At 57.0% G+C, this 11478-nt stretch overlaps 1 long non-coding RNA gene across 2 annotated transcripts; it reads right to left on the bottom strand.

Moving 5' to 3' along the window:
* Positions 1–480: 480 nt before the first annotated feature.
* On the bottom strand, positions 481–6854 carry LOC129400136 (uncharacterized). 2 transcript variants are annotated; one of them, XR_008627457.1, is made up of 3 exons: positions 6722–6854; positions 1849–2190; positions 481–876 (listed from the first exon to the last, which is right to left on the bottom strand). It is a non-coding gene; the product is annotated as an uncharacterized LOC129400136 (long non-coding RNA). The 2 variants fall into 2 exon arrangements; XR_008627456.1 differs by lacking the exon at positions 6722–6854 and adding an exon at positions 6210–6338.
* Positions 6855–11478: the final 4624 nt, after the last annotated feature.

Raw genomic sequence — 11478 nt, 5'->3', positions numbered from 1 at the left:
GGGAGGGCGGCAGGCGGAAGGCCGAAGGACATTCCAGGGGCCCGGAGCTCTGGGGACAGCGGGTACCCAACTTCTGGAAACACTTGCCAGGAAGGAGGGGAGGCAAGAAGGAAGTGAGCCTAGGAGTGAAGTGGATTTTCCCATCAGAGACCAAGTGTTCGACCTTGGCCGCCTCGCTGGGCGAACCACAGGGCTGGGGGCGGCTTGGTGGGGACCCAGAGCCGCTGTCTCTGGCGCTGGACCCAGCGGCCAGCCAGAAACCGGGTCCTCCCCGCTGCGGGAAGCCGACCCCCCGAGAGAAGCAGCTTCTCCCCGGCCAGTGCTCAGACGAGACCTAACACGCTTTCTCCAGCTGCCCGGAGCTGAGGCCTGGCCTTGGCCCGGCAGGCTGGCACCAGCGTGGTCCCCCCAGGATCGGGATCCTGCGCCCCCCCCCCACCCCAGACTCTCCCCCTAGGCGGTCCAAGGAACAGCTGAGGACTGTGGGGCTCGGGAGAGGACAGAGCTCGTCACTTGGTCGCTAGCACTGCAGACGGTCCCCGGAGCCCCACGCTGGCCTGGGGCACAGCGGGCTATGGCCCGAACCCTCCCTGCCCCCCGAGAGAGAAGGAGAATGGGGCTCCTCTAGGCGGAACGGAGCAAAGGGCATCTCTCTCCTCCTTTCCAGCACGGGAGAGTGGGGAGAAAGAGCGAGCACTGGCTCCCCGTCTCACTCGGCACGCCCGCTCGGGCTCCGGAGCCTGAGCCCAGGGTCTGGCCCGTCCTAAGGTTCTGTGGCTTCCATCTCCAGACGCTGGGGGATGTGTCACGGATCCTGGCGGCATTCACGCGAAGGTTTGGTGGCTGCTGCTTGGCAGAGCCGGGGACAGAGAACACCTGGAACAGTAAACCAATCCTTGAAACACACACACACACACACACACACACACACACACACACACACCAGCTTAAACAATTTTTTCGGGGCGGGGAGTCATACCCAGAAATGCTCAGGGGTTACTCCTGGTTCTGCACTCAGGAATTACTCTTGGCGGTGCTCAGAGAACCATATGGGATGCTGGGAATCAAACCCGAGTCGGCCGCGTGCAAGGCAAATGGCCTGCACACTGTACTATCCCTCCAGCCCCTTAGACAATTTTTTTTTTTTAATAAAACTAAAGACTGTCCAAGCTAGGGGCTGGAGTCACAGTACAGCAGGGAGGGCATTTGCCTTGCACACAGCCGACCCGGGTGCAATCTCCAGCAGCCCAGAGGGTGCCTTGCCACCCCCGGGAGTGATTCCTGAGTGCAGAGCCAGGAGTCAGCCCTGAGCATCGCCCAGTGTGACCCAAGCAAACCAGACCAACAAAATAAAGGACTGTCTGAGACAATCTCTACTCAGAACAAAAAAGCAAACAGAGTCAAGTAATTTTGGATGCATCAAGAGATGACTTCGACGGTAAGGTCACAGACCCGGGTTTCGATCGGGTCTTTACATGGAACCAGTGGGCAAGAAGAACTGCCTTGGAGAGCAAACGCTTTTATTCACTGTGAAGTTAAAAAGATTATCACCGTGACGCTGGAGAGACAGCACAGTGGGGAGGGCGTCGCCTCGCCCGTGGCTGACCTGGGTTCAATCCCCGGCACCCCATAGGGTCCCCTAAGCCCCGCCAGGAGGGATTCGTGTGCACAGAGCCAGGAGTCAGTGCTGAGCACCGCTGGGTGTGCCTCTCTGCCCTGCAACTGGGGGAAGATACCATACACCTCGTTATACATCCTTGAGGTGACTTGAAGGCAAAGGCCCGCTAACTGCAAGGTTAAGAAACTGAGAATTCGGTCCAGGTGAGGCGGCCCCTTCCCTTTGCTCACCTTCACTCACCCGAGAAGCACACGACTTTCTTTTCCTCAGGCAAAACCTTCAAGTTCCCATATGTGCTCAGACACACTCTTGGTTACTCGCACGCGGGCAGGCAGGGAGGGGCTCTTCCTTGCTTCGGGGACACCAGGAGAGGTCACGGGGCGTGGGCTGGGCAGAAGGCCCAGGGCTGGAGCCAGGCTCTCTCCTGTCACCCCCAGCTGTGACGGATCCCGGGGCCTGGAGTCAGGGGTCCCCCTGCAGCCATGTTGGGTGCAGCCCAGATGCTGAAAACTCAGATCAAATCCGAGGTCAGGCTGAAACTAGGTATTCCCCCTTTAGAAACAAAAGTGGGACTAAAAAAAAAAAAAAAAGAAAAAACAGTTTGAAGGAAATGAGTTTATGGTGCTCTCTGAGGTCAAAACGGCCAAGCTTCAGGGCTGGAGCGATAGCACAGCGGGAGGGCGTTTGCCTTGCACGCAGCCCATCCAGGTTCCATCCCCGGCATCCCATATGGTCCCCCGAGCACCGCCAGGAGTAATTCCTGAGTGCAGAGCTAGGAGTTACCTCTGAGCAACACTGGGTGTGACTTGAAAAGCAAATAAATAAATAAATAAATAAATAAATAAATAAATAAATAAATAAATAAATAAAAAGCAGCCAAGAGCCCAGACTACAATACGCCGAGCAGAAGCAGCTAGAACCTAAAGGGACATGGAAAATATCACGTTAAGTGAAATGAGTCAGAAAGAGAGGGACAGACATAGAATGACTGCACTCACTTGTGGAATATAAAGTGACAGAATGGGAGACTGACACCCAAGAACAGTAGAGATAAGGACCAGGAGGATTGCTCCACAGCTTAGAAGCCGGCCTCGCATGCTGGGGCAAGAGGCAGCTCAGATCAAGAAGGGACCACCAAGTAAAGGGTGCTAGGAGGGCCCATTTGGGAGGGGAGACGCACGCTGAAAGCAGACTATAGACCAAATGGTGGCCACTCAATCCCTCTATTGCAAGCCACAACACCCAAAAGGAGAGAGAGAGAGAGCAAAAGGGAATGCCCTGCCACAGGGGCGGGGTGGGGTGGGGGGATGGGGTGGGGGTGGCGGGAGGGATGCTGGGACCGTCGGTGGTGGAGAATGGGCACTGGTGGAGGGATGGGTACTCCATCATTTTATGACTGAAATGCAAGCACAAAAGTTTGTAAGTCTGTAACTCACGGCGATTCACTAATAAAAATTTTTTAAGAGAAAAAGGACATTCTGGGTGGTATCTCGGCGCTGTCACACGGCCGGCTCCATTGTCAGACACGAACGTGCCGCAACCAAGAAACAGCAAAAAGCAAAACGAACAACACAAGCCACAGGCCGCACCCTGGGCCTTCTCAGAAGTCGCCAAAAGGCTCCTTTTTGCAAACTGTGTTTCTTCCCACGACCGAGTATCTCTGAGCTGAGTCTCTGAGGCAGACAAACGGCCGTGACCCTCAGTCCCTGGTGCTGGTGGTGGCCGGGGAAAGTGGGAGCCCAGGACGCAGACTCGAGAAGGGCATCTCGGCTCTCTGCGCCCCCCACCTGGGAGGTGCCCGGCCTGGTCAGGTCAGGCTAACCTGGGCGCAGGCACTGTGGGTCTGTCGCCTTCCCCTCACAGAAGAGAATCCCAGGAGGAGACCAGACGGCAAAGCAGGGACATTTTTATTGAAACTTATTTAGAAAGGGGCTGGAGCGACAGCACTGCGGTAGGACATTCGCCTTGCATGCAGCCAACCCGGGTTCGATTCCTCTGCCCCTCTTGGAGAGCCTGGCAAGCTACCGAGAGTACCCCGCCCACACGGCAGAGCCTGGCAAGCTCCCCGTGGTGTATTTGATATGCCAAAAGCAGTAACAACAAGTCTCACCTGGAGACGTTACTGGTGCCCGCTCGAGCAAATCGATGAGCAACGGGATGACAGTGATACAGTGACAGGGATATTTAGAGAGAGGTGAGGGGAGAGGCACAGGGAAGTGTGTGTAGGAGGGCGGACACCGGCTTCTCCAGAAGAAGCTGAACAGAGAGACAAACGGACAGGCAGCGAGAAGCGACACTGGTTTGAGGAATGACTCGGAGAGTTTCTGTCGTTCTTCCAAACGGGCCTTCCTGGAATTTTGTCTACCACCTGGGCGTTGCCACAAAGCCTCGCTGTTGACAGCCTTAGAATCTCGATTCTCCTTTTCCCAAGGCGTCCGCGCTTCCCTGGACGGGGCTCTGGAGTTTTGCATCTGGAGGTGACTCAGTTTCCCCTCCCCAAAGGGCTCGGGATAAGGCGTGTGGTCTCGCGTCTTTGGGCTACTTCAGGGCGAGCAAATCTCTGAAGGCTGATTATTTTCCGAGAGTACACAGCCAGGCTCCCCCTCCTGCCCCCACAGCCCAGTGCCTAGCCGCACCCTCTCCAGGGAACCTCTCAAGCTTCGGCCTGAAGAGAGCTTTATCGAACGTGCACGATTCTGGACCTTTCTCACTGGCCTCTGGAACCGTGTGCTGACCTCTGAAAACCCGTGATCCAGGGACCAAAGCACACACTTCACATCGATGTCGGGGGGCCCCACGGGGGGCTCATGTGAAGCGGGGAGGAGAGAGACGGTCACTTTCTCCCGATTCGCCTCTGCCACCTGGGGCCCAAGGTTCCTGGGTTCTTGTCTCGCCTCGCAGAAAGGAATGTCAGTAGACGAGCCGTGAAAGTAGGAGAGAGAGAGAGAGAGAGAGAGAGAGAGAGAGAGAGAGAGAGAGAGAGAGAGAGAGAGAGAGAGAGAGAGTAACACGTTCAAGAGAGAACCCAGCTACCCCGAGGGCGAAGAGACCCCTGCACACACCCCAACATTAGACAGGAAAGCATGAAAGTCCCCGTCTCAAGAAGGGAGATGCGGGCGACACGTGTGCTCAGGCACCGCATGTGCTCGGCCACGTGGGCGCAAGCAGCACACGGGCTCAGGCAGCATTTGTGCGGTGCTCAGTGTACTGTACAGGATGCTGGGAATCGAACCCGGGTTGGCCGAGTGCAAGGCACACGCCCTCCCCGCTGTGCCACCACTCCAGCCCTGCAGGAGCCTCTGTTGGAGGGGGTTGGTCCAGCTTCCTCAGGGTCTGTTCCGGGCTGGCGCCAGTTCTCCGTGAGGTCAGGGCTATGCCTTCCCAGGGAAGTTACTGCCATTGCCCTGGCCTGGAGCGATAGCACAGCGGGTAGGGCGTTTGCCTTGCACATGGTCAACCCGGGTTCGATTCCTCCAACCCTCTCCGAGAGCCCAGCAAGCTACCGAGAGCATCCCGCCCGCACGGCAGAGCCTGGCAAGCTCCCCATGGTGTATTCGATATGCCAAAAACAGTAACAACAAGTCTCACAATGGAGACGTTACTGGTGCCCGCTCGAGCAAATCGATGAACAACGGACGACAGTGCTACAGTGCTACAGTGCCTTGGGAGGGAGCCTTCCCTGCCTGCCTGCCGGCCACATCAACATGACCCGGAGGAGTCACACTGTGTGAGTGAGTCCTGATGCCGGAGAAGCCAACGCCAAGTTGTGAGCTTCCTTAAAAGGCTGTTTGGGGCCAGAGTGCGAGAACGGCAGGTAGGGCACGCTGGCCTTGCACGCCGCTGACCCGGGTTCGATCCCTGGCACCACAGATGGTTCTCTGAGCATTGCCAGAAGTCGGCCCTGAGTGGAGATCCAGGAGTCAGCCCCAAGCCCGCCAGGAGTGGTCACCTCCCGCTCTGCCCCGCTTCGCTCAGCCTGGCTCTGCCTTGCAGCAGCAAGCTGCACGCCTCAGTCTCTTCCTAAAGCCGCGCACCGGTCCACGGTGTCTGTGCACCGGGCTTTCCTGACCCGGCCTGTTCTCGGAGACTGGGCTTGTTCTCAGGTCTGGGCTCCTGTGAGTCGTGCGGCGGTGATCTAAGGAGAGCAGACGGCTCTTCTGAGTGGGGTTTCGGGGGCCCTGGGGTAGGTGCGCAGAAGTGGAATGGGATGATAGAAAAGCTCAGTAGTTTTTCTTTCTTTAATTAAAGAATTGGAAAAAAATTAAAGAATTGTAATTTACGAAGTGATGGATAAGTGAGTTTTAGGCATATAATATTTCAACTCCAAGCCCACCACCAGTGTCAGCTTCCCCCAACCGGGTTCCCATGCCCCCTCCCCGCCCCCGCCCCAGCCCCCCCTCCTGTCAGCTTGACAGGCACAGTACTAAGTCCTAGTAGTTGCAGCTTCGCTTGTGGGTCTTCAGTGTTGTTGAGTCTGTGTTTGGGATACATGGGGACGCGCCTCACTCGTACCACCAGTACAACTGAAGCCCTGGTGCCCGTCCACCCGCTCCTTCCCGTTCTCTTCTCCCCCCCTGATTTCTTTCCTAACCTGTTCTCTTGAACACCGGGTTCGAAGGTGATCTAGGCATCTTCCTCTGACTGCAGTCCACTTCCTCATCCGGAGTTCTATGCACCACGGATGAGTGAGACCATCCTGTGCTTGTCTTTCTCTTTCCGGCGTACTTCACTCAACCTGGTCTCTCCCAGTTCCAACCCGGTGGCCGCAAGTGGCAATTTTTAATTTTTTGAGCATATTGTTTCCCAAGGGGCTGGAGCGAGAGCACAGCGGGTAGGGTGTTGGCCTTGCACGCGACCGACTCGGGTTCGATTCCTCCATCCCTCTCAGAGAGCCCGGCAAGCTATCGAGAGTATCCCGCCCGCACGGCAGAGCCTGGCAAGCTGCCCATGGTGTGTTCGATATGCCTAAAACAGTAACAACAAGTCTCACTTGGAGACGTTACTGCTGCCCGCTCGAGCAAATCGATAAGCTATGGGATGACAGTGACAGTGACAGTGACCGTGATTGTTTTCCAAAAGGGTGAAAGCAGGGGACACGCCTACCAGCAGTGAACGAGGGTCTCTTCCTTCCGTGTCCACAGTGGCTTTGGTCTTCGTGATGTGTCCCAGAGGGCCGTGTTCTCCGACCAAGCCTCGTGGTGATGGCACATAGGGCGCCTCAGCGCACAGCCAGGGACGAGAGAGCGTCAGTCCCCGCCGGGGGCTGCGGTCAGCCCAGAGCCGTGCTGGCTGGGCAGGAAACGCGTCTTCAGGCGTGTTTATCCCCAGAGGACTTCCGGGAGCGGGCAGGAAGTGTCTGCTTCCAGCTCGGCTCTCGGGCCTGCGCAGAACACTCTGGCGTCTGGGCTCAAAGGCCTCCCTGCGGCTCGGCTCGGACCCTCGTTCCTGAGAGGGAACGGCAGGCTGGAGAGTCCTCCGGCCTCACAGATCGTGGCCCTCACTCCGACTAACACAACTGCTCAGAGACGCCTCACAGACTGCGACCCTCACTCTGACTAACACAACTGCTCAGAGACGCCTCACAGACTGTGACCCTCACTCTGACCCACACAACACAGACTGTGACCCTCACTCTGACCAACACCAACTGCTCAGAGACGCCTCACAGACTGTGACCCTCACTCTGACTAACACAACTGCTCAGAGACGCCTCACAGACTGTGACCCTCACTCTGACCCAAACAACTGCTCTGAGGGGCCGGCTTCCTGCCCTGAAAAAGCGTTTGCAAGTTCTCCCATACTCCTGTCTCCTAGTGCTATGCGATGTTCGAATGCTTGTCCCTGACAAGAACAGACTTCTTTTCTTTTTCCCCATAACCACTTAACATTTTTTTTAATTGAATCACCATGAATTAGAAAATTACAAGTGTATTTATGATTGATTTCCAGGCATACCAGGTTCCAGCACCAACCCCCTCCCCCACATTCACTTCCCTCTACCAGTGGCCCCAGTCCCCCCTCCACGCCCCCTCCCAGGCCGCCTCCATGGCAGGAATTTTTAGGCACCGTGGTTTCCAGTATTGTTTCTGAGAGAATGTCAGCACCTCCCATCACCTCCTCGCAGCACCCAGTTCCAGTCCAGAGCGGGCACCTCCCTCTACCATTCCCTCGCCCACCCCGCCCCAGGGGGGCGCTTCCCGCTAAGGACAACTTCTCCGGTCTTAGCTTCCCGCTAAGGACAAGTTCTCCGGCTCTTCATTTCTGTTGCCTGTGGGAACCGGTTACTCTCCTGCTGTGATTCCTCGTCTCCCACAAATGAGCGAGACCATTTGAGTCCGCCCTCTCCCTCTGTCTCACCTCACTCAGCCCAGTGCTCTCCAGAGTTGTCCCGGGTCAGCACATTGCACGACTTTCTCTTTCCTCTCCACATCGCTGTGTAGATGTGCCAGAGCTCCACCCAGTCGTCTGCTCTTCGGCACTTGGGGTGTTTCCAGATTTTGGCTACTGTGAATAGTGCTACAATGAGCAGAGAGCAGGTGCCTTTTCTGCAGTGTTGTTTTGAGCCCTTGGGGGTATATCCCCAGGGGTGGAATTACTGGGCCATATAGATGCTCAATTTCTAGTTATTTTTAATTTTAATTTTTTGAATCACAGTGAGAACAGTTACAAGGCGTTCCAGTTTAATTCTCGGTCATACAATGATCAAACACCCATCCCTTCACCAGTGCACATTTTCTACCACCAAGAACCCCAGTATACCTCCCATCCCACCCCCCACCCTGCCTGTGTGGCAGATGATTTCCACTTTACTCTCTCTCCACTTTGGTCACATTCAATATTTCGACAAAAGACCCACCATTATTATTTGGAACTTCCCCCAACAATCAGACCTGCCAAAAAGGCATCATTAGATAATTTGTTTTCCGTTGCTAATTATGAAGAGCATATGATGTCATGTGGCCGCAAAGCAGCCACGCAATTTTGGACTTCTGATATTTCTGTAATAAGTCTGGAGGGATTTCTGTCAACAGCCTCCGGGTTCCGAGATTGGTCTGTGTGCCTCTGGGATCATGGCCGTTCAGGAGCCAGGAGCCATTCGTGGGCGACAGCTTGGCACCTCGTCAGGATGGGGAGAGGGGCCGGCTCCACCCCCCACCCTGTGAGGCCCCTCGTGTCACGTCACTGCAGTCTCATATCTGGCTGTGCACTAGGCTCTGAGAAGGTGGTGGCCACTGCACCGCCAGGGAGAAAAGGCGGAAGGGACAAACACCTTTCCCCACCGGGGTGGCACAGTGCTGTAGATTAATGCTCAGTCCAGATGCATTTCTGCCAGAAGCCGCTGGGTTCCGAGATTGGTCTGTGTGCCTCTGGGGTCATGGCCGTTCAGGAGCCAGGAGCCGTTCATGAGTGGCAACTCGTCGGGGCAGGAAGAGGGTCCTAGTTATTTTTTAGGAGTGCCCATACTCTCTTTCCTAACGGCTGGGCCAGCTGGCATCCCTGTGGGTAGTGACAGAGGGTCCCCAATGGGTCCACTTCAATGCCTCTCTTCTTTGTTTGTTTGGGGGCCACACCTGGTGATGTCAGGGCTGACTCCGGTCTGTGTGCTCAGGGACCCATTGGTGCTTAACCAGGTTATAAGATGAGTTCTCAGAGGATGACCTGCAAGCGGGCAGAACCTTGGACCCCACTCATGAGTGGGCGAGTGATGACTCGTGAATCCGACTGGCCTGGAAAGGGTTGGCATTTCTTCCTGGCCTTACTCTAACTCCTGGCAGAACCAAGAAGCATCTTCCCTTTCTCACAGACCCCAGACCCCGTCTGGCTTTGAAACGCAGACACTCTCATCCCTCGTATCACCCCCGGTGCGAGGGTTGGAGCTCTTGGAACCTTGAGCTCCGCCTTGCTCAATTTCCTCCCTGGTGATTGTCGACCAGTTGGTTTACGGACTCCACAGAACAATGTTTGCTCTGATGATGCCTTGATGTCCCTCCCGTAACCCCCTCTTTATTCTCCCCGTTAATGACTTCTTTGTACTGAGTGCACTAGAGGTGTGTAGTAGGGTAGTAAATAAGAGAGGCCGCAGGACGCTCCTCCCCTGCCACTGCACCAGAGTGAGCTGGTGGTCCTCCACTCTGGTGGTCCTCCATACTTTTTCTCATTCTTCTCGAGTTTCTTGTCTCAGCGCCTCTGACCGAAAGAAATTTCACACAACAGGGACCGTTCTTGGCAGGTCTCAGGGGCCCTATGCCATGCCAGGGATGGAGCCTGGATCGGCGTCCTGCCCTACCCACTGCACTATCTCTCTGGCCCCTCGGCGGCTGTCTTGTTGGTGCAGGACATGACATGCAGTGAGGCAGGACTGTGGGGGTGAGATGAGAAGCGACTGGCTTCTGCGAGCTTCCCTGGGCTCTCGTGCTTTGGAAGCTACCAGCCACCAGATGAACAATCCACACTCGCTGGGATGACCCCAGGAGTTTCTGCCCAGCTGCCCACAGCGCCCGTGGTGGTTTGGTCTCTGCCCCGACCCCGCCACTTCCCCCTGAGTGACCAGCTCAGAACAGCCAGCCACGGCGCTTTCTAATTCCGGACCCACAAACCCGCAAGGGACAACTGCTTGTTAGAATCTGAAGCTAACTTGAAGCGAAGGGGACTTGGTTATGCAACCGGCTATACACAGACCAGAGTCTGGGGGTAAGAAAATGGCTCAGGACTGTCCTTGAGACGACAGGACGGTGATGACATCCTCTTCCTCGGTGAGAGCGGGAGGGAGAAGCTCGGAGGAGGAGGGGCGGGCGCTGGCCGAGGGCTGGGCATTAGTTCTTAGTTATCAGCCAGCCTGCAGTGGGAGTCACTGCTTCTCTCTTGGTGCGCGGGCACACCCAGCGGTGCTCAGGGCTCTGCTCTCAGGGACCACCCCTGGCTGGCCCCGGGGGCCCTACACGGTGCCAGAGACTGAACCTAGCTTGGCCCCGTGCCAGGCAAATGCCAGGCTACTGCTCTATCGTTCTGGCCCCGAGAACATTGATTTTCTGAACGTCCACCAACAGCGGCTTCCAACCCTCTCTGCCTTCCAGTCAGTCCGTCTGATTCTCGGGACCCCGGCCTGCATTGCGTCCCACGCATCCCCCCAGGAGGACTGCCTCCGAGACCCCAAGGAACTGCATCTGCAGGAGCCGGTGTCCGGACCGGCGCCCTCTCCAAGGCTCTGCAGGAAGGGGCGCGTGGGGCGGCGTCGAGCCCACGGAACCGCCGGGCCTGAGTCTCAGCAGAGCTTTCCGGACCCGCTGAGCCCCAGGCTCTCGAGGGGGCGCTCGGGGGAGCCCGGCAGGCCGCAGGGGCCGGGGCAGGCTCGCTGCTTCCCATCTGCTTCCTGTTCCTGACATCACCCCCCTCCCAAGGGCTCGGCCCCTCCAGCGCCGCTTCCTCCCCACGGCCACCGCGGATGCTCTCTCCGTCCTGTTCCCTTTAGAAGACTAGCCCGCTGGTGCCAGAGACGCCAGCCCTGGCCAGCCCGCACGGCCCCCCGGGAGCTGAGCTGCTCTTCCCGCCGCTTTGGTCCCCTCCGATCCCCCCTGGCCCCGGCTCTGGTGCCGTTTCTGCCTCCCGGTGGGCACTGGTGCTCCTTGCCAAAACTCCATTCCTAGATAACAGGAGCTCGAGGCTGGGGTTAATTGAGGTTGAGGGAGACCAAGCTCAAGTACCAAAGCAAGGACCGGGGGCAGGAGTTGGGCAGGGACAAAGCAAGGACCGGGGGCAGGAGTTGGGCAGGGACAAAGCAAGGACCGGGGGCAGGAGTTGGGCAGGGACAAAGCAAGGACCGGGGGCAGGAGTTGGGCAGGGACAGCACAGGCAGGAACTAG

Source organism: Sorex araneus, chromosome X (genome assembly GCF_027595985.1).
Source record: "Sorex araneus isolate mSorAra2 chromosome X, mSorAra2.pri, whole genome shotgun sequence".
Taxonomy (NCBI): domain Eukaryota; kingdom Metazoa; phylum Chordata; class Mammalia; order Eulipotyphla; family Soricidae; genus Sorex; species Sorex araneus.
This window is presented reverse-complemented; position numbering and strand designations above follow the sequence as displayed.